The sequence below is a fragment of the Antennarius striatus genome, chromosome 2 (genome assembly GCF_040054535.1).
Source record: "Antennarius striatus isolate MH-2024 chromosome 2, ASM4005453v1, whole genome shotgun sequence".
Lineage (NCBI taxonomy): Eukaryota > Metazoa > Chordata > Actinopteri > Lophiiformes > Antennariidae > Antennarius > Antennarius striatus.
This window is the reverse complement of record NC_090777.1, coordinates 4,802,694-4,829,415: the sequence shown is the minus strand read 5'-3', so window position 1 is coordinate 4,829,415 and position 26,722 is coordinate 4,802,694. Positions and strand designations below refer to the sequence as shown.

Sequence of the window (26,722 nt, the reverse complement as noted above, 5' to 3'; positions counted from 1 at the left end):
ATTGCACTTTACCCTTTTAGCCCCTTACAAACCTAGGTTAGCATTGTCGGTGTTCAACACCATCATCCCACAGACCCTGGTGCAGAAGCTGTCAGAGCTGGGACTGTCTGCAACCGCAGGGAACTGGGTCCTGGACTTCCTGGCAGACAAATCACAGTCAGGATACACAACACTGTCTCCTCCCCTATCACCCTCAGCACCGGCTCCCCACAGGGCTGCGTGCTCAGCCACCTCCTGTTCACCCTACTGACATACGACTGCTAGGAAAAACACCCGAGCTGTCACACAGTAAAGTTTGCGGATGAGACAGTAGTGGTGGGACGCATTCAGACAAATGAACTCCAGTGGTGCTCTGTAGTCACCTTCATGCCCCGTATGTCACCACAAAAGCATGGGGATTTAGTGCAATATGGTGCTTTTTTAAATGCAATAGACTGAACAATCATACACTTTAATCTGTCACATTGTACATAAAATTGTTGTTCAGATACTGTACATATTCAATTTTCCTTTTTTTTAAATCTTATTTTTACCCAACAGACTAACTGGGACCTTCAGAGGGGTATTTCGTACTGTCTCATATGGAAACATGTGTCAGCATGAGAAATAAAGACTCTGATTCTGATACTTATTTTTACAGTGCTTATAACAAACAAACACTCGTCATTGGTGTCCACAAAACATAAAGGATGAACCAAGAAGACTGATTCACTTCATCAAAGAGGAAACAAGGAACAATATTCACAAACATAAACCAAAGGATCAAAGACCAAATGAGAAGATCAAAGAGATCATAACCTGATCAAAGAGATCAGTTACCCGATCAAAGAGCTCATCACCTGATCAAAGAGATTTCCTGACATTCATAAAAGCAGGATGATATAATGATGATGATGATATATTCGAACTGCAGCTCCGAGACGTTTCCTGCATTGTATGCCGTTGACGAAATAAATGTTGAAGCTATTCCAACTTCTCTTGTGACAGTTTATGCTCTGGACCCACAGAAGATTGACTGCAAAATCGAAGAGGAGAGGACAAGATTGAGAAATCTTATTGCTACGAAGGCAGCCATTGAATACCAAGACCTAGAAGAAGCGGGACAGTGGACTTGGCTTGAGGTGGCGACAGCAACCGCTCCCTTTGCATTAGGCATGGTCACTGGTGGTGCAGGTTATTACTATTTCCACAAATCCTTGCAGTTTCTCTGCATGTGTCTATCTAAGCTAATTGATGTCTGAACACTATTCAGACTGGATTAAGAACACAAGTCTGAAAAAATGCAGCCCCTCAGTGTGCTGGCAACACTTCCAGAGTGTACCCTGCCTCTCACCCATTGTCAGGTGGGATAGGCTCCAGCAGGACCTGTGACCTGCATTTGGAAATGATTCAAACTAATTGTGCCAGAAAACAAACCAAAATTTCGGGGCGTTGAAACGACACAGAATAGTGACATCTGGTGGTGTTCTGAAGTAAATCATCAGCTTCAAACCTGCCTTCTTGTCCTGGTTGTACTTCACTCTGTACAGAATAAAAGATTTAAAGCAAAACGGTTTCTGTTGATTAATGTGAGAAGTGATTGTGCTACACAGTGAATAAATAGCGTAAAGTGAGAGGGTGTGTGCTTGTGAAACAGGGCCAAACTAATAAGACTGCATTGGAAACATTTCACAGATTTTTAGTTAAAAACAGGCTTTTCTCAACTGATAGGTTTCAGATTGGTTCGACTTTGGCTGACAACTATGACCAGAGGCATCCTGTGTGCGAGGCACAATCCGAAAATTCTACAGGAGAGACAGGAGAGAATGAATGCATTAGTGGCAGCAGGGGCTCAGTTCACTAAGCTTTGGGCTGGGATCCGGAGGGTGGCCGGATCAAGACCCATGTTGACCAAAACACTTGGAGTGTGGATTGGAAGGCAAGAGGTGTCAGTTCACCTCCTGATCACTGCCAAGGTGCCCATGAGTAAGACGCTATCCCCCTGCATGCTGCTTATTGGCCCCTGTGACAGGAGACAGCTGGAGGTAGCAGAGCAGAGTTTGAGGCGAGATCCCCCATGCGCCACCCATAACTCTGCCTCCCCCTACTGTTTGATGTGTGATGTTACTAATTGCATGCCTACAGGCCCCTAGTGTGTTGTGTTCAGGGGTCTGTATTCAACTATGTATGTATGCATGACCTAACCCATATGTAACTACATGCAGCTGTAGTGTAGAGTGAGAAAGACAATTTCCCCATTGAGGGATAATACAGTGGACTTTCTTCTTCAATGAAAGAAGACATGAAGGTAGTTGGTGTGAAAGAAGAGGATGCAGAGCATAAATATCACGGTGAAAAAAGTTAGAATAGGTCACTAAATACTAACTTTGTTTACCGTTAGTATACAGCATTGAATACTAACGGTGAACCATATTAAAAATTAACCAACATGAAAATGTTGGTTAATTTTTAATATGGTTAATTGGTTAATATGATCATAAAATTGTACAGAAACTGTAAGAACAGTGACGGATACCTCTTGTTTTCACCATCAATAACTGAAAAAACTTGCTGTTCCTATAAGAAAATAAATTTGACCCTCCTCTGGGTCACGTCTGGTACAACGGACGATATCTGGACTTGCAGTTCAGCGGATGCCTCATTCAAGGTGAACTGATGAAGACGTGTGCAGAAACACTCACGTCTATTTCGACTGAATGGATGGTTTGAAATAAAGATGTGCCACAATCACTGTCAAAATTTAATTTATGAATTAGTTGAAAACATTGTAATGAGAGGTGTTTCTTTTGATTCTAGCAACAGGAACTACGCAAGCCAGAAAGCTTCTACCTGTCAGCCCTTTTTTTCCCCGGAAGTTGTTGATGTTGCAAATGAGATAAAGGTGTTCAAGTCTGTTCAAATGACCATCCATTATAATCCATCCATTTCAACTATAATGGATGGATTATAATGCTTTAATGACATGTCTGAAAAATAAACTAACTAAATAAAAAGCCCCGGATTTATAGCAATACACAAAGCAGTTCAAATAAAGGAAGTACATGCTGCAATAAGACAGATACTTACCTCTTCAGTGATAAGATGGCAGGTGACAGCCAAGTAGTTCATGGACATCCACAGGTTGACATCAGAGGCTCCTGCTTCATCACCTTGTACTTGACCTCCGCCATATTCCCTAATGCCTTCCTATTAGGGATTATGTAGGTGGGGTCCAAAATGTTGACAAAGGCCAAAGGGTGGCATTACATGAAATACAGCTCTTTTGGTGAACATGCAATAATCTTCTAAATCCTACAGAACTACTTGCCACCGTACTTTGACACCTTTATCTTCCACAGTGAAAAATGATTGCACATCCATCAATGCAGCAGCAAGCTTTTATTTCTTTGACACTGCAAAAAATCAGCATATCAAGAAAATTAACACAGAGAAAATGTCTAAAATGTGGTTGTTGGAGCCGTTTTATACTTTATGTGTAAGCCTTATTTATTTATTTCCTCCTGAGACCCAGCCCATTCATTTATGTCGTTCATAATGGACATTTTGTTCATCTGTATCTCAAGTCTTTGGCGTTACCCTTCCAAGCCCTATAGTATTTTGTAGGGGACATCCTGGGCTTTCCAGTGATGTATCATGTGATGGGCTTGCATACTGGGAACTTTACTTTTGTCCTCTTTCAAGATGGCTACCATACCAACAACCACATTTTATGGAAAGAGGAGAGGTAAGTCAAATATTCTTTATCTATTGATATTTTTACCATGATATTTATATATGTTCTTGTTCATAGAGAACAATATTTTTACATCTGAAAACAGTTTCATTATTTCTGTTTTGAAATAACAGGCATTTAATGAATGTCAACTGTAGTGGACACCAGGACCGTTTTAATGTTTTTAATGATTGCACAATGTTGTAGGACAAAGAAATGAAGCAGAGAGTATTCTACACCGGATAGTAGAGGGATATTCAGATTTGGAGCTGTCAAATGAGGAAAAGGATGAGGAGGATGAGTATCAGCCTGTGATAGGTGAAGATGATGATGAAGAAGGAGAGGAAAAAGATGTAGGAGAATCTGATGACACAGACTCAGAGGCAGAGAAGGAGCAGCAAAGTTGTCGTGCTCTGTGGGCCAGGACTAACTTGTATGTTTTATTTAGTTTCAGGCTAATGTATTACATTTTATGAAAATGCTAGATTATTGTAGTATTTGTACTATGTGTGAATGCTGTTAAATATATGCAAGTTACCTAAAAAATATGCTCATAAAGTTGGTCAATAGGGAGTCATATTGCATCCATGATTTGAAATCACTGCATTAATCCAAATTGATGTGGAAAAAAATAACTGCTACTCCTTTTATTAACTTAATTGGTTTCTTTTTTTCATCCATCATAACAGATTCACACCTGTGCTACCTGGGCTTCCTTCCAATCAAGATGACCCTAAAATCCATGAATACTGGAGTCCAATCCAGTACTTTTCACAGTACATTGATGATGAAATCAAAGACAGCTGCAAACTGCAAGACTGTCACTGAAAACTACTGCCCAAGAAATCAAGATATTCTTTGGCATATCAGTACACATGGCCTGCCTTGGCTATCCCAGAGTGAAAATGTTTTGGGCTAAAAAGACTAATGTGCCAGTTATTAGCAGGAAAATGACAAGGGATAGGTTCTACAAGCTGAGGAGCTCACTCAAGATTGTCAATGACCTGGATGTAACTGAAGAGGCAAAGGAGTCAGACATTCTGTAGAGAGTCAGACCATTGCTTGACCGTGTGAGGCAAGGTTGTCTCAGCCTTCCAAGGAGTGACAAGGTGTGTGTTGACGAACAAATCATCCCATTCACAGGCCGCTGCCCAGTCAGGCAGTATGTGCCAGGAAAGCCAAACCCTACTGGCACTAAAGGTTTTTGTGTTTGCCTCGCCAAACGGTCTGGTCCTGGATTTTGAAGTCTATCAGGGCAAGAACACATTCAGGGGCCAAAGACTGGGAGTTGGAGCTACAGCGGTCCTGCGAATGGTCAAGTCAGTTCCTACAGGAACACATGTGTTCTTCGATCAATATTTCTCAACGATCGATCTCATGGACGCTTTGCTCTCAAAGGGTCTTCCAGCAACTGGAACCATTATGAAGAACAGGGTTCCAAAGCAACGCTAGCTGCCAGGAGATAAGCAGCTAAGAAAATAAGGGAGAGGGGCTTCAGTGACGTTGGTCCGGAGGGGACCTGAGCTGGCAGTGACAAAATGGTTTGATAATAAACCAATTCTGATGGCCTCCACTGTCTTTGGGAAAGATCCACAGGATATCTGTCGTAGATGATCCAAATAAATAAAAGTCATGAACAGGTGAGACGGCCAGCAGTAATCAGGGAATATAATGACAACATGGGTGGCGTAGACCTCTGTGACCGAATGCTGAGCTTCTACCGCACGTCAACCAGGACCAAGAAGTGGACGTCATGTGTGATATGACACATTTCTTTGATGTTGCCATCACAAACGCTTGGATCCTGTACAAGTCTGACAGCAAAGCCCTGAATCGACCAGCTAAGACCACACAGCAGTACCTGGACTTCAAATTGCACCTGGCTGTAGAGCTGCTGGATAGTCCCTCATTTGATGACAGCAGTGAAGACAGTGAGGAAGAGTATCAGCCACCAACCAAAACAAGGATCCCACAACCAGAGCCATCTGTACGCAAGCTAGGAGCCAGGCACATGCCAGAGATGATGGATATCAAACATGCAGAAAGATGCAGGAACAAGGGCTGCAATGGCAACACATACTGTATATCAGGTGCACCAGATGCAAGATGTTCCCCTGCATAACCAAAAAGAAAGCATGCTTCCAGGATTATCACAGCTAAAATATCCAGAGGAAGAAGAAAAGCAGAACTACCTTTGTTCTATGTCTTATAGTTCACTGTTGAACTGAATACATGTTTTACATTACACTGTAATGTATTACAATTTGTCCTTGCAAGCGACTACTAACAGAAGAGTGATCCAGAATTTTATTGTTGTTGTTCAAATTGAATGTGTTCTTGGGTGAATATCACTCTAAAGATATAATCTGCTCCTTTTTTCCCATTTTCTAAATTCAGTTCTATTTTCACGCAGATATCGTCCTGTTGTCCTCTTCAATGGACATGCTTTGAAATTAAAATAAATTTTTTTTTTTTTTAATTAAAATTGTAAATTGTTTTTTTAGGCCCAAATAGATAGGAAATCACACAAAAACAGAAATTGTAAGACACTTTTTTCCCCTAGTTGTCAGGAGGATTTAGCTTTAACTCTGATGCTATGTCTACTTGTTCACGCCTCACTGGCTGCTGCACCTTTCCCAGGTTTGGTAATCAGCTGTCAGAGATCAAATCAGAGCGGAACAGTGGTAAGGGAGGCACATAGTTGTTAACCAACGTAAGCCAGCATATACAGAACCCGGTTATTACTTTGACCATTTATCCCATAAATTGCATCTTGGAAGACATGTTTTCATGAAATACAAAAGAAAAAGGTAAAAATGTACTTTTTAAAATGAAACATAAACTTACTTCTAGTTAAAAACATCATCAGTAGGTAACAATAACAGTACGCTTTTTTTAAGCCCTGGTAAAGAACAATGAACTCGATGCAGAAAGGGCAACACAACCGGTCGGGAAAAGTTTGGGATAAATCCTTCTTTGTTTGTGTTCAAACATATGAGCGTCAGGTGATCTCTGAACTGTGGTTCGACCAAACAAAGCATTTGGCGTTTTGGACGTCATCAGTCACATGATGAGCATCCTTTGACACACACCCCAAAACATAGTGCGAACCACTCTGATTCACAAAGGTAAAACAAGCGCTGAAGCATCCATCGTGATTGTTAAAGACAAACTTTAAATTTTTGTCATGTCATAAGAATAATAATCTGTTGTCACATCACATTTGTTGTCTATTTGCTCAACATTTTTTTCCTGCTATGACAGTTTTCAGTCAGACATTCAGTCACAGGTTAATTGTGTTCCTCTCTTTCTCCTGTCCACTTTTCCATCACTGCCACAACAACATCTGGGACCATTGGTATGTCATTCATCATGACACAATGGACTTCACTGGTGCTTTGTGGTGCAACTCAAACCACATGGACACAACAGTCATCTCCCCCATTCAGAAGCCCCAGTGGCCTAATGGATAAGGCACTGGCCTCCTAAGCCAGGGATTGTGGGTTCGAGTCCCATCTGGGGTGATCATCAGCAGAGTGGCGCAGCGGAAGCGTGCTGGGCCCATAACCCAGAGGTCGATGGATCGAAACCATCCTCTGCTATCCACCTTTTAGAGGTGCTGTGAACATGAATCCACCAACACTGTCCTCTTTTTGTGAACACCTGAAAAAGACAAATTCATCCTTATTTTCATCAATTTCATCCAAATCTCTTGTGACTCATCCTCAAATCGTCCATTACTCATCCTGGATTATCATGATCAGGAAGCTGGTCATCAACACACTGTTACCTCTGGTGAGTCAGCACCTATCATAAAAAGTGGATAAATTTCACGTGACCAAGTCCACAGTGAGCTCACAGACAATATAGTTCAACACATTATTATGGGTCACATATTGCTGCTTTGTGCTCCTCTGGATGTAATCAGCCCTGCTTGATTATATGCAGCAGAAAAGAAGGATGATGTTTTTCAGGTCTCCACAGAAAAGAAAGTGTTGTTTGATTCATTTTCAGTTGTGTTCACAACACCTCTAAAAGGTGGATAGCAGAGGATGGTTTCGATCCATCGACCTCTGGGTTATGGGCCCAGCACGCTTCCGCTGCGCCACTCTGCTGTCGGTCACCCCAGATGGGACTTGAACCCACAATCCCTGGCTTAGGAGGCCAGTGCCTTATCCATTAGGCCACTGGGGCTTCTGAGTGGACAATACAGTCATCTGACTGTTGTGTCGATGTGGTTTGAGTTGCACCACAAAGCATTGTGTCACAATGAATGACATACCAATTGTCCCACATGTTATTGTGGCAGTGATTGAAAACGACCTGGAATCCCTGATATGTCTTGAGCCCTGGACGAGATGTGTAACAGGCTAAAGTGGTATCGTGTAACTTGGGTGTGGTTTCCCCACCTGTCAAATCACATCCAAGATTACATTTATTGCATCACCGCTTCAAAGCGGTGATGTATTGTAATTGTCAGTGCTTGTGTGTTCGTTGGTCCGTCTGTCTGTCCATCCCTCCCTCCGTCTGTTTGTATGTCCAACAAATATCTTCGCAACCATTGCAGATAGAAAGATGAAACAAAAAGCACATTACTCAGGGAGCAAAGGGGATGAAAATGAGATGATGACTTTGACCTTGAGAAAACTTTGTTAAGGTCAAATTTCAACTTTTGTACACTCATTAGATAGAAAGATGGGATATAGGGCCAGTGTGATTAAGAACATAGATCAAAGCTAGCGCTTTGATCAATGACAGTAGGTCGGAGCACTAGCTTCGATCTTTGGCCTATACAAGTAGGTCAGGGTAAAATTTTGAATTCAGGGGTGTTGCGGGATGTTGCAGTCTGTGACTGCCTTGTTACATCCTGTTTCAAAGCGGTGATGTAATTGTCAGTGTTCATCTGTTTGTTTGTATGTCCACCAAATATTTTCACAACCATTGCAGATAGAAAGATGAAACAAAAAACACATTTTCGGGTGGCAAAAGGGATGAAAATGAGATGATGACGTTGACCTTGAGAAAACTAGGTCTAGGTCAAATTTCTACTTTTGTACATTCAGGAACCGGATAAGATAGAAAAACAAGGGAGAAGGCCAGTGTGAGTAAGACTATAGATCAAAGCTAGTGCTTTGATCTACCTATGCAGTAGCTTTGACCTACCCTGAAAAGTCAAAGCTATGCACTTGTCAGATACTACTTTCAAGGTACCCTTACCTACCCTTGGCAGAATGTTGCAATCTCTGACTGACTTGTGGCATTTTTCGAAGTCGGTGATGTTTTTTAAATCTGTCAGATTCAGCATCTAGCCAAAAGTTACTCAGATATCTGTTTGGGGAGTGAGGCTGTGGAACAGATTGAGTATAGAGCTCAAGCAACGTCCAAGAATGACCCAGTTTAAAAATAAGAAAACATGGTTTTCAACAGGTACAGCAGGGAAAAGAAGGGCTTTAACAATCAAGTGTTGTCATAAATGTTTTCAAGATTGGTTTGTTTACACTACGTACTTCTTATGGTTTTTGTAAATATGTATATATTTGTTTACTTCATTCTTTTTCCGTTTTTTTTTTTTTTTGGAAATATTTATGTCTAACTGTATTTGATTAGGATGACTGACTGATTAAGTATTTGAGGAGGGGTTGGTTCAAATAAGCTTATGCTTCCCCCTAGTCCTTTTTGGACATGTGGGATTCAATGCTTTGACTCTTGTTATTGTTGTTTTTTCTACTTTCAATTATCTTGTTTGTTTTTCTCTTCAGTGTATTTCATTGTTTTACTCCCACATGTACAAAATAAAAAGCATTCATTCATTCATTCATTCATTCATTCATTCATTCATTCATTCATTCATTCATTCATTCATGCATTCATTCATTCATCCTTTCAACTCAAACCACATGAACAGAATAGTCATTTCAGACACTCAGTAAGCCCAGTGGCCTAATGGATAATACACTGGCCTCCTAAGCCAGGGATTGTGGGTTGGAGTCTCATCTCGCTTGATCAACAGCAGAGTGGCGCAGCGGAAGCGTGCTGCGCCCATGAACCAGGGGTCAATGGATTGAAACCATCCTCTGCTATCCACCTTATGGAGTTATTGTGAACACAACTGAAAATGAATCTGACATCACTTTCCTGTTTCTGTGAACACCTGAAAAACTCATATTCATCCTTATTTTCCACTATGTATCATCAACTTAATTCAATCAGTTTTATTTATATAGCGCTTAATTATGGCAACAGACATTTCGAAGCGCTTTAACAGACAGAGAAACCCAACTGAACCCTCCAGAGCAAGCATAAGCAACAGAGGCGGGGAAAAACTCCCTCGATGAGGAAGAAACTCCGGGCAGGACCCAGACTCTTTTGGGCAGCCATCCGCCTTGACCGGTTGGGTGGAAAAGAAATTAAAGGAAGATAAGAACAGGGAAAGAGAGACAGAGAGAGTGGCAGATAGACCAGATAGAGTCAGTGTCAATGTGATTAAGGTTATGTTTCCCATAACTGAAGTCAAAGCACAATTACAGCTGCGTGGATGACTGTGTGGCGGCACGGAGGAAGAAAGGAAGCAGGACCCTAGCTGATGGATTGATGAGGGGTGTTACTGGTGGGCTTGGAGGTGCAGGTCCACAGAGGAAGGTCCACAGCGGATGGGCGGATGAGGGGTGGAACAGTATGATGACACGAAGGAAGAGAGGCAGCAGGACCCCAGCCGATGGTTAGGTTAGGGGTGATACTGGTGGATGGGAGGTGCAGGTCCACAGAAGATGGTCCACAGCAGATGGTCAACAGCGGATGGGTGGATGAGGGGTGGATCAGTATGTTGGCGCGGAGGGAAAAAAAGGAAGCCGGACCCCAGTCGATGATTAGGTTAGGGGTGATACTCGTGGGATGAGAAGAGCAGGTCCATAGCAGATGGGTGGATGAGGGGTGAACCTGAGAAAAACCTGTGAGGACATAGAGCACAGAGACTCCAGGGAAGAAGTTTAGTTAGTAGGGTGTGATTGGAGACTTGGAGAGTGAAATCAGAGAGGAGGAGGAGTAACAGAGATGGTTGGAGAGAAGGAGGAGAGAGGAGCTCAGTAAGTCTGGATGTTGAGTCTCCAGCAGTGTAGGTGTATAAGAAAAAACAAAACAAAACAAAAAACCTTGTAGCCTAAGTTGCCTTAATTGTAAAATTTGTGAAAAAGAAAAGTTTTAAGTCTAGTCTTAAATAGTGAGAGGGTGTCTGCCTCCCGAACTGAGGTAGGGAGGTGGTTCCACAATAGAGGGGCTTGATAGCAAAAGGCTCTAGCCCCCGTCCTACTTTTGTAAATTCTAGGAACCACCAGCAGGCCAGTACGTTGAGAGATTAATGCTGTAGATGGATTATATGGAACTAAAAGTGCCTTCAGATAGGTTGGTGCCTGGCCATGAAGGGCTTTGTAAGTGAGGAGGAGTATTTTAAAATCTATCCTAGCTTTCACAGGAAGCCAGAGAAGCCAACACAGGAGAAATATGGTCTCTGGCACTGGTCCTGGTCAGAACATGGGCAGCAGCATTCTGAATGAGTTGAAGAGTCTTCAGCGACTTTTTGGAGCAGCCTGAAAAAAGTGCGTTACAGTAATCTAGTCTGGAAGTGATGAAAGCACTTCCAGACTCTTGACTCGCCATCAAATCATCCATAACTCATCTTGGATTAGCCTGATCAGGACGCTGGTCATCAACACACTTCTACCTCTGGTGAGTCAGCACCGACCATGAAAGGTGGATGAGTTTCACATGACCAAGTCCACAGTGAGCTCATGGACAATGTAGTTGAACACATTATTATACAGTAGGTCACATATTGCTGCTTTGTGGTACCACAACAAAACGGCCATGGGGACACAGAGTCAGGTGCTCCTCCAGTGGGACGAAGAGACTGTAGTTGATTTCCAGCCTTGTAATTCTGGCTCTGATTGCCGTAGAAAGTTCATTAGATTGGAATGTAATCACAAGCAAGTGGCTCTGGTGGAAGACTGCACATTCAGAGTTTGTTGTGTACCGAGACCATAAGGGTGAATGATGACGTCAATAAATTTGACCAAGGGGTACAAGCAACATCAACCACAAATCATCACGGCACATTATTCTTAACACCTCTAAAAGATGGATAGCAGAGGATGGTTTCGATCCATCGACCTCTGGGTTATGGGCCCAGCACGCTTCCGCTGCGCCACTCTGCTGTTGGTCAACCCAGATGGCACTCGAACCCACATTCCCTGGCATAGGAGGCTAGTGCCTTAGCCATTAAGCAACTGGGGCTTCTGAGTGTGTAAGATGACTGTTGTGTCCATGTGCTTTGAGTTGCACCACAAAGCACCAGTGTAGTCCATTGTGTCATGATGAATGTCATACCACTGGTCCCAGATGTTATTGCGGTAGTGATGGAAAATGACCTGGAACCCCTGGTTTAAGATAAGATAATAATAAGATAAAAGACCTTTATTGTCCCACAGTGGGGAAATTTGTGCGATCGTGGCAGCGGGGGGGGGGGGGGGGGGTCAAACATAAATAGTTAAATAATATACATACATATTAACATCTGCAACATATGAAATTTACATATTCACATATTGGAAACATATTAACATATATCATATTATCCGAATGTACATTATATTTACACACCAAAAAAAAAAAGAATATACACTACAGGCACTACTTTGCTCAACTGAAATGTTTGTAGCCTTGGAGAAGATGCGTAACAGGCTAAACTGGGATCATGTAATTTGGGTGTGGTTTTCCCACCCGCCAAATAACCAAGATTTACATTTATTGCATTTGTCAAAGTCAGAAATGTTATTAAATCTGTTGGATTCAGGTTTTGATATGGATCAGCAGCAAACCTGTTAAATACCAACCCCTGAAAAAGCTTGATAAAATCAGGATGTACGCATATTTCCTTCGAAATTAAAGAGAGATGGGAAACATCCGACATTGTTGAGGTTAAACAAATAAATAATTTAAGTGGAGTAAGCAAGGGTTGCCCTTTCCATTTGTAGCCTGAACTACAGGGGACTCTATCCAGTCTCCTGATTTGACATTTCTGTCTGATTTTTTGTTTAAGGTCCCATCTTATGCTTTTTAAATTCATATCATTCAGCTGCCAGAAGTCAAAATACACTGTAATTGAAATGTCTTGTCCCAAAGTGATCCATGGTGCTCAATATCTTTGATTGAATATTGATAAAATCACTTCCGCTCCGAAACGCTCTGTGTTAATGGGCGTGGCTCTGAGCTCCCCATCTCCACCCCCCTCCCCCCTCTTAGCGCCCTCTAGCAACACCTCCCTCCCCTCTCGGGTTCATGTGCGTTTTGTTTGCATGCGCCACTTGAACGTGCGCGCACTAACGATGGGCCTGGAACTTTTCTTTCAGTAACTTCGTTACTACGTATTTCACTCTTATTTTTCTCGTGTTTGTCTTTCTTTTTAATAACTGTTGATTTCTCTGCGCTGAGCGTGGAGCCGCTTTCTCAGTCAGCCGAATGTGACTCCGTTGTTCATTGTGTAAACACTAGATGGGCCGATCCTATTGACCGGTAAATATCGCCAAGAATTTAAAAAACACAGTGGTTGCACATAAATCAGTGACGATGACAACAAATGTTTACAGACAGGACGTGATTAACGCTGTTTTTTTGACAATCATCACAGACAATGAGAGATCGCAGAGAGCGAAACTAAAGCAGGCTAAATGAAACATAAGGTAAGCCAAAGCGTTTGAGTACAGTACAGTATATGGGCGCCGTCCCTATTTTCCCTATTCTGCATTCACAAACCTACAGCGAGAAAAAGGAATCAGTGATACATTTCTGCGTGGATTATTTCACATGCAGGCTTTATGTCAGTTGAACTTAACCCTTGACAGGTAACAGTGCGTATCTATTAGGCTGTAAATAAAGACTGAGGCTGTTTGTTAATGAGCGGTGTGGATACATGCAGCTGTGTTTGCTATGACGATGAGGATCACCTTTAATGGACACACACACATGAATGAAGCGGAGTTAACTAGTTAGTCAAATGCTAGCGGACTTCAACAGCTTGTGAGGAACTTTCAGTGTGTAGCTCTGAGCCAGGACATTACCGCACACTGCTACCGTAGCCTGAACAAACTCCCCCTCGGGGATGACCACACCCATATCCAGGTGTACAATCAAATATGACTCAGGAAAGGTCAATTTACTTTAACAATCAATTTAATTTGTTACTTAACAAATTTGTTACTCCCACCTCAGTGGATTAAAGCTGGGCTTGGCCTCTACAAGCCCTAGGAGAAAATTCACCCAGCAGAGGTAGAGATGTTACATTACACTAATACAGGATTTTATTAGTCATGTGTTGTCTTTATTTCCTGCTATTGTTTCTGGTCAGTCTGAGGGATGAGAACTTTAGTAGATAGAGTAGTAATGACATTTAAATGGCTTCAAATGGAGATTGTAGTTTGAACTTTCACAAATAATGACCAACGAACAATTCAGTTTATGAACAGCATCTCACAGCCAATTCTTTTCTACGTTGATAGCTTCCTTTATCGCATACACAAATATAGTAATCACTCACATATTTGCGCTTCACGATGCCCGACTTCACTACATTGTGGATTTCACGTGATACTGTACGTGCATACTATTGGCTGACAGCATCTAGAGGTGCGCAGCGTTCCCAGACTCACAGAACTTCTGTGTATTGAAGAAACATTTGTTGTTGTACACTCTTCATTGGGGGAGTGCATATCTGTCTGAAGCCACGTATGTAGAACAGATTGATTGTGTTCCTCTCTTTTTCCTGTCCACTTTTCCATCACTGCCACAACAACATCTGGGACCTATGGTATGTCCTTCATCATGACACAATGGACTTCACTGGTGCTTTGTGTTGCAACTCAAACCACATGAACACAACAGTCATCTCCCCCATTCAGAAGCCCCGGTGGCCTAATGGATAAGGCACTGGCCTCCTAAGCCAGGGATTGTGGGTTCGAGTCCCATCTGGGGTGATCATCAGCAGAGTGGCGCAGCGGAAGCGTGCTGGGCCCATAACCCAGAGGTCGATGGATCGAAACCATCCTCTGCTATCCACCTTTTAGAGGTGCTGTGAATATGAATCCAGCTACACTGTCCTCTTTTTGTGAACACCTGAAAAAGACAAATTCATCCTTATTTTCATCAATTTCATCCAAATCTCTTGTGACTCATCCTCAAATCGTCCATTACTCATCCTGGATTATCATGATCAGGAAGCTGGTCATCAACACACTGTTACCTCTGGTGAGTCAGCACCTATCATAAAAAGTGGATAAATTTCACGTGACCAAGTCCACAGTGAGCTCACAGACAATATAGTTCAACACATTATTATGGGTCACATATTGCTGCTTTGTGCTCCTCTGGATGTAATCAGCCCTGCTTGATTATATGCAGCAGAAAAGAAGGATGATGTTTTTCAGGTCTTCACAGAAAAGAAAGTGTTGTTTGATTCATTTTCAGTTGTGTTCACAACACCTCTAAAAGGTGGATAGCAGAGGATGGTTTCGATCCATCGACCTCTGGGTTATGGGCCCAGCACGCTTCCGCTGCGCCACTCTGCTGTCGGTCACCCCAGATGGGACTCGAACCCACAATCCCTGGCTTAGGAGGCCAGTGCCTTATCCATTAGGCCACTGGGGCTTCTGAGTGGACACTGCAGTCATCTGACTGTTGTGTCGATGTGGTTTGAGTTGCACCACAAAGCATTGTGTCACAATGAATGACATACCAATTGTCCCACATGTTATTGTGGCAGTGATTGAAAACGACCTGGAATCCCTGATATGTCTTGAGCCCTGGACGAGATGTGTAACAGGCTAAAGTGGTATCGTGTAACTTGGTTGTGGTTTCCCCACCTGTCGAATCACATCCAAGATTACATTTATTGCATCACCGCTTCAAAGCGGTGATGTATTGTAATTGTCAGTGCTTGTGTGTTCGTTGGTCCGTCTGTCTGTCCATCCCTCCCTCCGTCTGTTTGTATGTCCAACAAATATCTTCGCAACCATTGCAGATAGAAAGATGAAACAAAAAGCACATTACTCAGGGAGCAAAGGGGATGAAAATGAGATGATGACTTTGACCTTGAGAAAACTTTGTTAAGGTCAAATTTCAACTTTTGTACACTCATTAGATAGAAAGATGGGATATAGGGCCAGTGTGATTAAGAACATAGATCAAAGCTAGCGCTTTGATCAATGACAGTAGGTCGGAGCACTAGCTTCGATCTTTGGCCTATACAAGTAGGTCAGGGTAAAATTTTGAATTCAGGGGTGTTGCGGGATGTTGCAGTCTGTGACTGCCTTGTTACATCCTGTTTCAAAGCGGTGATGTAATTGTCAGTGTTCATCTGTTTGTTTGTATGTCCACCAAATATTTTCACAACCATTGCAGATAGAAAGATGAAACAAAAAACACATTTTCGGGTGGCAAAAGGGATGAAAATGAGATGGTGACGTTGACCTTGAGAAAACTAGGTCTAGGTCAAATTTCTACTTTTGTACATTCAGGAACCGGATAAGATAGAAAAACAAGGGAGAAGGCCAGTGTGAGTAAGACTATAGATCAAAGCTAGTGCTTTGATCTACCTATGCAGTAGCTTTGACCTACCCTGAAAAGTCAAAGCTATGCACTTGTCAGATACTACTTTCAAGGTACCCTTACCTACCCTTGGCAGAATGTTGCAATCTCTGACTGACTTGTGGCATTTTTCGAAGTCGGTGATGTTTTTTAAATCTGTCAGATTCAGCATCTAGCCAAAAGTTACTCAGATATCTGTTTGGGGAGTGAGGCTGTGGAACAGATTGAGTATAGAGCTCAAGCAACGTCCAAGAATGACCCAGTTTAAAAATAAGAAAACATGGTTTTCAACAGGTGCAGCAGGGAAAAGAAGGGCTTTAACAAACAAGTGTTGTCATAAATGTTTTCAAGATTGGTTTGTTTACACTAAGTACTTCTTATGGTTTTTGTAAAAAAAAATTTTCTACTTTCAATTATCTTGTTTGTTTTTCTCTTCAGTGTATTTCATTGTTTTACTCCCACATGTACAAAATAAAAAGCATTCATTCATTCATTCATTCATTCATTCATTCATTCTTTCAACTCAAACCACATGAACAGAATAGTCATTTCAGACACTCAGTAAGCCCAGTGGCCTAATGGATAATGCACTGGCCTCCTAAGCCAGGGATTGTGGGTTGGAGTCTCATCTCGCTTGATCAACAGCAGAGTGGCGCAGCGGAAGCGTGCTGCGCCCATGAACCAGGGGTCAATGGATTGAAACCATCCTCTGCTATCCACCTTATGGAGTTATTGTGAACACAACTGAAAATGAATCTGACATCACTTTCCTGTTTCTGTGAACACCTGAAAAACTCATATTCATCCTTATTTTCCACTATGTATCATCAACTTAATTCAATCAGTTTTTTTTATATAGCGCTTAATCATGGCAACAGACATTTCGAAGCGCTTTAACAGACAGAGAAACCCAACTGAACCCTCCAGAGCAAGCATAAGCAACAGAGGCGGGGAAAAACTCCCTCGATGAGGAAGAAACTCCGGGCAGGACCCAGACTCTTTTGGGCAGCCATCCGCCTTGACCGGTTGGGTGGAAAAGAAATTAAAGGAAGATAATAACAGGGAAAGAGAGACAGAGAGAGTGGCAGATAGACCAGATAGAGTCAGTGTCAATGTGGTTAAGGTTATGTTTCCCATAACTAAAGTCAAGGCACAATTACAGCTGCGTGGATGACTGTATGGCGGCACGGAGGAAGAAAGGAAGCAGGACCCTAGCTGATGGATTGATGAGGGGTGTTACTGGTGGGCTTGGAGGTGCAGGTCCACAGAGGAAGGTCCACAGCGGATGGGCGGATGAGGGGTGGAACAGTATGATGACACGAAGGAAGAGAGGCAGCAGGACCCCAGCCGATGGTTAGGTAAGGGGTGATACTGGTGGATGGGAGGTGCAGGTCCACAGCAGATGGTCCACAGCAGATGGTCCACAGCGGATGGGTGGATGAGGGGTGGATCAGTATGGTGGCGCGGAGGGAAAAAAAGGAAGCCGGACCCCAGTCGATGATTAGGTTAGGGGTGATACTCGTGGGATGAGAAGAGCAGGTCCATAGCAGATGGGTGGATGAGGGGTGAACCTGAGAAAAACCTGTGAGGACATAGAGCACAGAGACTCCAGGAAAGAAGTTGAGTTAGTAGGGTGTGATTGGAGACTTGGAGAGTGAAATCAGAGAGGAGGAGGAGTAACAGAGATGGTTGGAGAGAAGGAGGAGAGAGGAGCTCAGTAAGTCTGGATGTTGAGTCTCCAGCAGTGTAGGTCTATAAAAAAAACAAAAACAAAACAAAAAACCTTGTAGCCTAAGTTGCCTTAATTGTAAAATTTGTGAAAAAGAAAAGTTTTAAGTCTGGTCTTAAATAGTGAGAGGGTGTCTGCCTCCCGAACTGAGGTAGGGAGGTGGTTCCACAATAGAGGGGCTTGATAGCAAAAGGCTCTAGCCCCCATCCTACTTTTGTAAATTCTAGGAACCACCAGCAGGCCAGTATGTTGAGAGCGTAATGCTGTAGATGGATTATATGGAACTAAAAGTTCCTTCAGATAGGTCGGTGCCTGGCCATGAAGGGCTTTGTAAGTGAGGAGTATTTTAAAATCTATCCTAGCTTTCACAGGAAGCCAGAGAAGCCAACACAGGAGGAATATGGTCTCTGGCACTGGTCCTGGTCAGAACACGGGCAGCAGCATTTTGAATGAGTTGAAGAGTCTTCAGCGACTTTTTGGAGCAGCCTGAAAAAAGTGCGTTACAGTAATCTAGTCTGGAAGTGATGAAAGCACTTCCAGACTCTTGACTCGCCATCAAATCATCCATAACTCATCTTGGATTAGCCTGATCAGGACGCTGGTCATCAACACACTTCTACCTCTGGTGAGTCAGCACCGACCATGAAAGGTGGATGAGTTTCACATGACCAAGTCCACAGTGAGCTCATGGACAATGTAGTTGAACACATTATTATACAGTAGGTCACATATTGCAGCTTTGTGGTACCACAACGAAACGGCCATGGGGACACAGAGTCAGGTGCTCCTCCAGTGGGACGAAGAGACTGTAGTTGATTTCCAGCCTTGTAATTCTGGCTCTGATTGCCGTAGAAAGTTCATTAGATTGGAATGTAATCACAAGCAAGTGGCTCTGGTGGAAGACTGCACATTCAGAGTTTGTTGTGTACCGAGACCATAAGGGTGAATGATGACGTCAATAAATTTGACCAAGGGGTACAAGCAACATCAACCACAAATCATCACGGCACATTATTCTTAACACCTCTAAAAGATGGATAGCAGAGGATGGTTTCGATCCATCGACCTCTGGGTTATGGGCCCAGCACGCTTCCGCTGCGCCACTCTGCTGTTGGTCAACCCAGATGGCACTCGAACGCACATTCCCTGGCATAGGAGGCTAGTGCCTTAGCCATTAAGCAACTAGGATTCTGAGTGTGTAAGATGACTGTTGTGTCCATGTGCTTTGAGTTGCACCACAAAGCACCAGTGTAGTCCATTGTGTCATGATGAATGTCATACCACTCGTCCCAGATGTTATTGCGGTAGTGATGGAAAATGACCTGGAACCCCTGGTTTACTTACTTTGCTCAACTGAAATGTTTGTAGCCTTGGAGAAGATGTGTAACAGGCTAAACTGGGATCATGTAATTTGGGTGTGGTTTTCCCACCCGCCAAATAACCAAAATTTACATTTATTGCATTTGTCAAAGTCAGAAAGTTATTAAATCTGTTGGATTCAGGTTTTGATATGGATCAGCAGCAAACCTTTAAATACCAACCCCTGAAAAAGCTTGATAAAATCAGGATGTACGCATATTTCCTTCGAAATTAAAGAAAGATGGGAAACATCCGACATTGTTGAGGTTAAACAAATAGATAATTAAAGTGGAGTAAGCAAGGTTTACCCTGTCCATTTGTAGCCTGAACTACAGGGGACTCTATCCAGTCTCCTGATTTGACATTTCTGTCTGATTTTTTGATTAAGGTCCCATCTTACGCTTTTTTAATTCATATCATTCATCTGCCAGAAGTCAAAATACACTGTAATTGAAATGTCTTGTTCCAAAGTGATCCATGGTGCTTAATATCTTTGATTGAATATTGATAAAATCACTTCCGCTCCGAAACGCTCTGTGTTAATGGGCGTGGCTCTGAGCTCCCCATCTCCACCCCCCTCCCCCCTCTGAGTGCCCTCTAGCAACACCTCCCTCCCCTCTCGGGTTCATGTGCGTTTTGTTTGCATGCGCCACTTGAACGTGCGCGCACTAACGATGGGCCTGGAACTTTTCTTTCAGTAACTTCGTTACTACGTATTTCGCTCTTATTTTTCTCGTGTTTGTCTTTCTTTTTAATAACTGTTGATTTCTCTGCGCTGAGCGTGGAGCCGCTTTCTCAGTCAGCCGAATGTGACTCCGTTGTTCATTGTGTAAACACTAGATGGGCCGATCCTATTGACCGGTAAATATTGCCAAGAATTTAAAAAACACAGTGGTTCCACATAAATCAGTGGCGATGACAACAAATGTTTACAGACAGGACGTGATTAACGCTGTTTTTTTGACAATCATCACAGACAATGAGAGATCGCAGAGAGCGAAACTAAAGCAGGCTAAATGAAACATAAGGTAAGCCAAAGCGTTTGAGTACATTACAGTATATGGGCGCCGTCCCTATTTTCCCTATTCTGCATTCACAAACCTACAGCGAGAAAAAGGAATCAGTGATAAATTTCTGCGTGGATTATTTCACATGCAGGCTTTATGTCAGTTGAACTTAACCCTTGACAGGTAACAGTGCGTATCTATTAGGCTGTAAATAAAGACTGAGGCTGTTTGTTAATGAGCGGTGTGGATACATGCAGCTGTGTTTGCTATGACGATGAGGATCACCTTTAATGGACACACACACGAATGAAGCGGAGTTAACTAGTTAGTCAAATGCTAGCGGACTTCAACAGCTTGTGAGGAACTTTCAGTGTGTAGCTCTGAGCCAGGACATTACCGCACACTGCTACCGTAGCCTGAACAAACTCCCCCTCGGGGATGACCACACCCATATCCAGGTGTACAATCAAATATGACTCAGGAAAGGTCAATTTACTTTAACAATCAATTTAATTTGTTACTTAACAAATTTGTTACTCCCACCTCAGTGGATTAAAGCTGGGCTTGGCCTCTACAAGCCCTAGGAGAAAATTCACCCAGCAGAGGTAGAGATGTTACATTACACTAATACAGGATTTTATTAGTCATGTGTTGTCTTTATTTCCTGCTATTGTGTCTGGTCAGTCTGAGGGATGAGAACTTTAGTAGATAGAGTAGTAATGACATTTAAATGGCTTCAAATGGAGATTGTAGTTTGAACTTTCACAAATAATGACCAACGAACAATTCAGTTTATGAACAGCATCTCACAGCCAATTCTTTTCTACGTTGATAGCTTCCTTTATCGCATACACAAATATAGTAATCACTCACATATTTGCGCTTCACGATGCCCGACTTCACTACATCGTGGATTTCACGTGATACTGTACGTGCATGCTATTGGCTGACAGCATCTAGAGGTGCGCAGCGTTCCCAGACTCACAGAACTTCTGTGTATTGAAGAAACATTTGTTATTGTACACTCTTCATTGGGGGAGTGCATATCTATCTGAAGCCACGTATGTAGAACAGATTGATTGTGTTCCTCTCTTTTTCCTGTCCACTTTTCCATCACTGCCACAACAACATCTGGGACCTATGGTATGTCATTCATCATGACACAATGGACTTCACTGGTGCTTTGTGGTGCAACTCAAACCACATGAACACAACAGTCATCTCCCCCATTCAGAAGCCCCAGTGGCCTAATGGATAAGGCACTGGCCTCCTAAGCCAGGGATTGTGGGTTCGAGTCCCATCTGGGGTGACTGACAGCAGAGTGGCGCAGCGGAAGTGTGCTGGGCCCATAACCCAGAGGTCGATGGATCGAAACCATCCTCTGCTACCCACCTTTTAGAGGTGCTGTGAACATGAATCCAGCTACACTGTCCTCTTTTTGTGAACACCTGAAAAAGACAAATTCATCCTTATTTTCATCAATTTCATCCAAATCTCTTGTGACTCATCCTCAAATCGTCCATTACTCATCCTGGATTATCATGATCAGGAAGCTGGTCATCAACACACTGTTACCTCTGGTGAGTCAGCACCTATCATAAAAAGTGGATAAATTTCACGTGACCAAGTCCACAGTGAGCTCACAGACTATATAGTTCAACACATTATTATGGGTCACATATTGCTGCTTTGTGCTCCTCTGGATGTAATCAGCCCTGCTTGATTATATGCAGCAGAAAAGAAGGATGATGTTTTTCAGGTCTTCACAGAAAAGAAAGTGTTGTTTGATTCATTTTCAGTTGTGTTCACAACACCTCTAAAAGGTGGATAGCAGAGGATGGTTTCGATCCATCGACCTCTGGGTTATGGGCCCAGCACGCTTCCGCTGCGCCACTCTGCTGTCGGTCACCCCAGATGGGACTCGAACCCACAATCCCTGGCTTAGGAGGCCAGTGCCTTATCCATTAGGCCACTGGGGCTTCTGAGTGGACACTACAGTCATCTGACTGTTGTGTCGATGTGGTTTGAGTTGCACCACAAAGCATTGTGTCACAATGAATGACATACCAATTGTCCCACATGTTATTGTGGCAGTGATTGAAAACGACCTGGAATCCCTGATATGTCTTGAGCCCTGGACGAGATGTGTAACAGGCTAAAGTGGTATCGTGTAACTTGGTTGTGGTTTCCCCACCTGTCAAATCACATCCAAGATTACATTTATTGCATCACCGCTTCAAAGCGGTGATGTATTGTAATTGTCAGTGCTTGTGTGTTCGTTGGTCCGTCTGTCTGTCCATCCCTCCCTCCGTCTGTTTGTATGTCCAACAAATATCTTCGCAACCATTGCAGATAGAAAGATGAAACAAAAAGCACATTACTCAGGGAGCAAAGGGGATGAAAATGAGATGATGACTTTGACCTTGAGAAAACTTTGTTAAGGTCAAATTTCAACTTTTGTACACTCATTAGATAGAAAGATGGGATATAGGGCCAGTGTGATTAAGAACATAGATCAAAGCTAGCGCTTTGATCAATGACAGTAGGTCGGAGCACTAGCTTCGATCTTTGGCCTATACAAGTAGGTCAGGGTAAAATTTTGAATTCAGGGGTGTTGCGGGATGTTGCAGTCTGTGACTGCCTTGTTACATCCTGTTTCAAAGCGGTGATGTAATTGTCAGTGTTCATCTGTTTGTTTGTATGTCCACCAAATATTTTCACAACCATTGCAGATAGAAAGATGAAACAAAAAACACATTTTCGGGTGGCAAAAGGGATGAAAATGAGATGGTGACGTTGACCTTGAGAAAACTAGGTCTAGGTCAAATTTCTACTTTTGTACATTCAGGAACCGGATAAGATAGAAAAACAAGGGAGAAGGCCAGTGTGAGTAAGACTATAGATCAAAGCTAGTGCTTTGATCTACCTATGCAGTAGCTTTGACCTACCCTGAAAAGTCAAAGCTATGCACTTGTCAGATACTACTTTCAAGGTACCCTTACCTACCCTTGGCAGAATGTTGCAATCTCTGACTGACTTGTGGCATTTTTCGAAGTCGGTGATGTTTTTTAAATCTGTCAGATTCAGCATCTAGCCAAAAGTTACTCAGATATCTGTTTGGGGAGTGAGGCTGTGGAACAGATTGAGTATAGAGCTCAAGCAACGTCCAAGAATGACCCAGTTTAAAAATAAGAAAACATGGTTTTCAACAGGTGCAGCAGGGAAAAGAAGGGCTTTAACAAACAAGTGTTGTCATAAATGTTTTCAAGATTGGTTTGTTTACACTAAGTACTTCTTATGGTTTTTGTAAAAAAAAATTTTCTACTTTCAATTATCTTGTTTGTTTTTCTCTTCAGTGTATTTCATTGTTTTACTCCCACATGTACAAAATAAAAAGCATTCATTCATTCATTCATTCATTCATTCATTCATTCTTTCAACTCAAACCACATGAACAGAATAGTCATTTCAGACACTCAGTAAGCCCAGTGGCCTAATGGATAATGCACTGGCCTCCTAAGCCAGGGATTGTGGGTTGGAGTCTCATCTCGCTTGATCAACAGCAGAGTGGCGCAGCGGAAGCGTGCTGCGCCCATGAACCAGGGGTCAATGGATTGAAACCATCCTCTGCTATCCACCTTATGGAGTTATTGTGAACACAACTGAAAATGAATCTGACATCACTTTCCTGTTTCTGTGAACACCTGAAAAACTCATATTCATCCTTATTTTCCACTATGTATCATCAACTTAATTCAATCAGTTTTTTTTATATAGCGCTTAATCATGGCAACAGACATTTCGAAGCGCTTTAACAGACAGAGAAACCCAACTGAACCCTCCAGAGCAAGCATAAGCAACAGAGGCGGGGAAAAACTCCCTCGATGAGGAAGAAACTCCGGGCAGGACCCAGACTCTTTTGGGCAGCCATCCGCCTTGACCGGTTGGGTGGAAAAGAAATTAAAGGAAGATAATAACAGGGAAAGAGAGACAGAGAGAGTGGCAGATAGACCAGATAGAGTCAGTGTCAATGTGGTTAAGGTTATGTTTCCCATAACTAAAGTCAAGGCACAATTACAGCTGCGTGGATGACTGTATGGCGGCACGGAGGAAGAAAGGAAGCAGGACCCTAGCTGATGGATTGATGAGGGGTGTTACTGGTGGGCTTGGAGGTGCAGGTCCACAGAGGAAGGTCCACAGCGGATGGGCGGATGAGGGGTGGAACAGTATGATGACACGAAGGAAGAGAGGCAGCAGGACCCCAGCCGATGGTTAGGTAAGGGGTGATACTGGTGGATGGGAGGTGCAGGTCCACAGCAGATGGTCCACAGCAGATGGTCCACAGCGGATGGGTGGATGAGGGGTGGATCAGTATGGTGGCGCGGAGGGAAAAAAAGGAAGCCGGACCCCAGTCGATGATTAGGTTAGGGGTGATACTCGTGGGATGAGAAGAGCAGGTCCATAGCAGATGGGTGGATGAGGGGTGAACCTGAGAAAAACCTGTGAGGACATAGAGCACAGAGACTCCAGGAAAGAAGTTGAGTTAGTAGGGTGTGATTGGAGACTTGGAGAGTGAAATCAGAGAGGAGGAGGAGTAACAGAGATGGTTGGAGAGAAGGAGGAGAGAGGAGCTCAGTAAGTCTGGATGTTGAGTCTCCAGCAGTGTAGGTCTATAAAAAAAACAAAAACAAAACAAAAAACCTTGTAGCCTAAGTTGCCTTAATTGTAAAATTTGTGAAAAAGAAAAGTTTTAAGTCTGGTCTTAAATAGTGAGAGGGTGTCTGCCTCCCGAACTGAGGTAGGGAGGTGGTTCCACAATAGAGGGGCTTGATAGCAAAAGGCTCTAGCCCCCATCCTACTTTTGTAAATTCTAGGAACCACCAGCAGGCCAGTATGTTGAGAGCGTAATGCTGTAGATGGATTATATGGAACTAAAAGTTCCTTCAGATAGGTCGGTGCCTGGCCATGAAGGGCTTTGTAAGTGAGGAGTATTTTAAAATCTATCCTAGCTTTCACAGGAAGCCAGAGAAGCCAACACAGGAGGAATATGGTCTCTGGCACTGGTCCTGGTCAGAACACGGGCAGCAGCATTTTGAATGAGTTGAAGAGTCTTCAGCGACTTTTTGGAGCAGCCTGAAAAAAGTGCGTTACAGTAATCTAGTCTGGAAGTGATGAAAGCACTTCCAGACTCTTGACTCGCCATCAAATCATCCATAACTCATCTTGGATTAGCCTGATCAGGACGCTGGTCATCAACACACTTCTACCTCTGGTGAGTCAGCACCGACCATGAAAGGTGGATGAGTTTCACATGACCAAGTCCACAGTGAGCTCATGGACAATGTAGTTGAACACATTATTATACAGTAGGTCACATATTGCAGCTTTGTGGTACCACAACGAAACGGCCATGGGGACACAGAGTCAGGTGCTCCTCCAGTGGGACGAAGAGACTGTAGTTGATTTCCAGCCTTGTAATTCTGGCTCTGATTGCCGTAGAAAGTTCATTAGATTGGAATGTAATCACAAGCAAGTGGCTCTGGTGGAAGACTGCACATTCAGAGTTTGTTGTGTACCGAGACCATAAGGGTGAATGATGACGTCAATAAATTTGACCAAGGGGTACAAGCAACATCAACCACAAATCATCACGGCACATTATTCTTAACACCTCTAAAAGATGGATAGCAGAGGATGGTTTCGATCCATCGACCTCTGGGTTATGGGCCCAGCACGCTTCCGCTGCGCCACTCTGCTGTTGGTCAACCCAGATGGCACTCGAACGCACATTCCCTGGCATAGGAGGCTAGTGCCTTAGCCATTAAGCAACTAGGATTCTGAGTGTGTAAGATGACTGTTGTGTCCATGTGCTTTGAGTTGCACCACAAAGCACCAGTGTAGTCCATTGTGTCATGATGAATGTCATACCACTCGTCCCAGATGTTATTGCGGTAGTGATGGAAAATGACCTGGAACCCCTGGTTTACTTACTTTGCTCAACTGAAATGTTTGTAGCCTTGGAGAAGATGTGTAACAGGCTAAACTGGGATCATGTAATTTGGGTGTGGTTTTCCCACCCGCCAAATAACCAAAATTTACATTTATTGCATTTGTCAAAGTCAGAAAGTTATTAAATCTGTTGGATTCAGGTTTTGATATGGATCAGCAGCAAACCTTTAAATACCAACCCCTGAAAAAGCTTGATAAAATCAGGATGTACGCATATTTCCTTCGAAATTAAAGAAAGATGGGAAACATCCGACATTGTTGAGGTTAAACAAATAG

General features: G+C 43.0%; 6 non-coding genes across 6 annotated transcripts; 3 read left to right on the top strand and 3 right to left on the bottom strand.

Moving 5' to 3' along the window:
- Positions 1-7,163: 7,163 nt before the first annotated feature.
- On the top strand, positions 7,164-7,236 carry trnar-ccu (transfer RNA arginine (anticodon CCU)). Its single transcript has one exon. It is a non-coding gene; the product is annotated as a tRNA-Arg (tRNA).
- Positions 7,237-7,833: 597 nt separating this feature from the next.
- Positions 7,834-7,906, bottom strand: trnar-ccu (transfer RNA arginine (anticodon CCU)). Its single transcript has one exon. It is a non-coding gene; the product is annotated as a tRNA-Arg (tRNA).
- A 6,754-nt stretch (positions 7,907-14,660) lies between these two features.
- On the top strand, positions 14,661-14,733 carry trnar-ccu (transfer RNA arginine (anticodon CCU)). Its single transcript has one exon. It is a non-coding gene; the product is annotated as a tRNA-Arg (tRNA).
- A 597-nt stretch (positions 14,734-15,330) lies between these two features.
- trnar-ccu (transfer RNA arginine (anticodon CCU)) lies at positions 15,331-15,403 on the bottom strand. The gene has a single exon. It is a non-coding gene; the product is annotated as a tRNA-Arg (tRNA).
- A 6,270-nt stretch (positions 15,404-21,673) lies between these two features.
- trnar-ccu (transfer RNA arginine (anticodon CCU)) lies at positions 21,674-21,746 on the top strand. Its single transcript has one exon. It is a non-coding gene; the product is annotated as a tRNA-Arg (tRNA).
- A 597-nt stretch (positions 21,747-22,343) lies between these two features.
- Positions 22,344-22,416, bottom strand: trnar-ccu (transfer RNA arginine (anticodon CCU)). The gene has a single exon. It is a non-coding gene; the product is annotated as a tRNA-Arg (tRNA).
- Between the last annotated feature and the right edge of the window lie 4,306 nt (positions 22,417-26,722).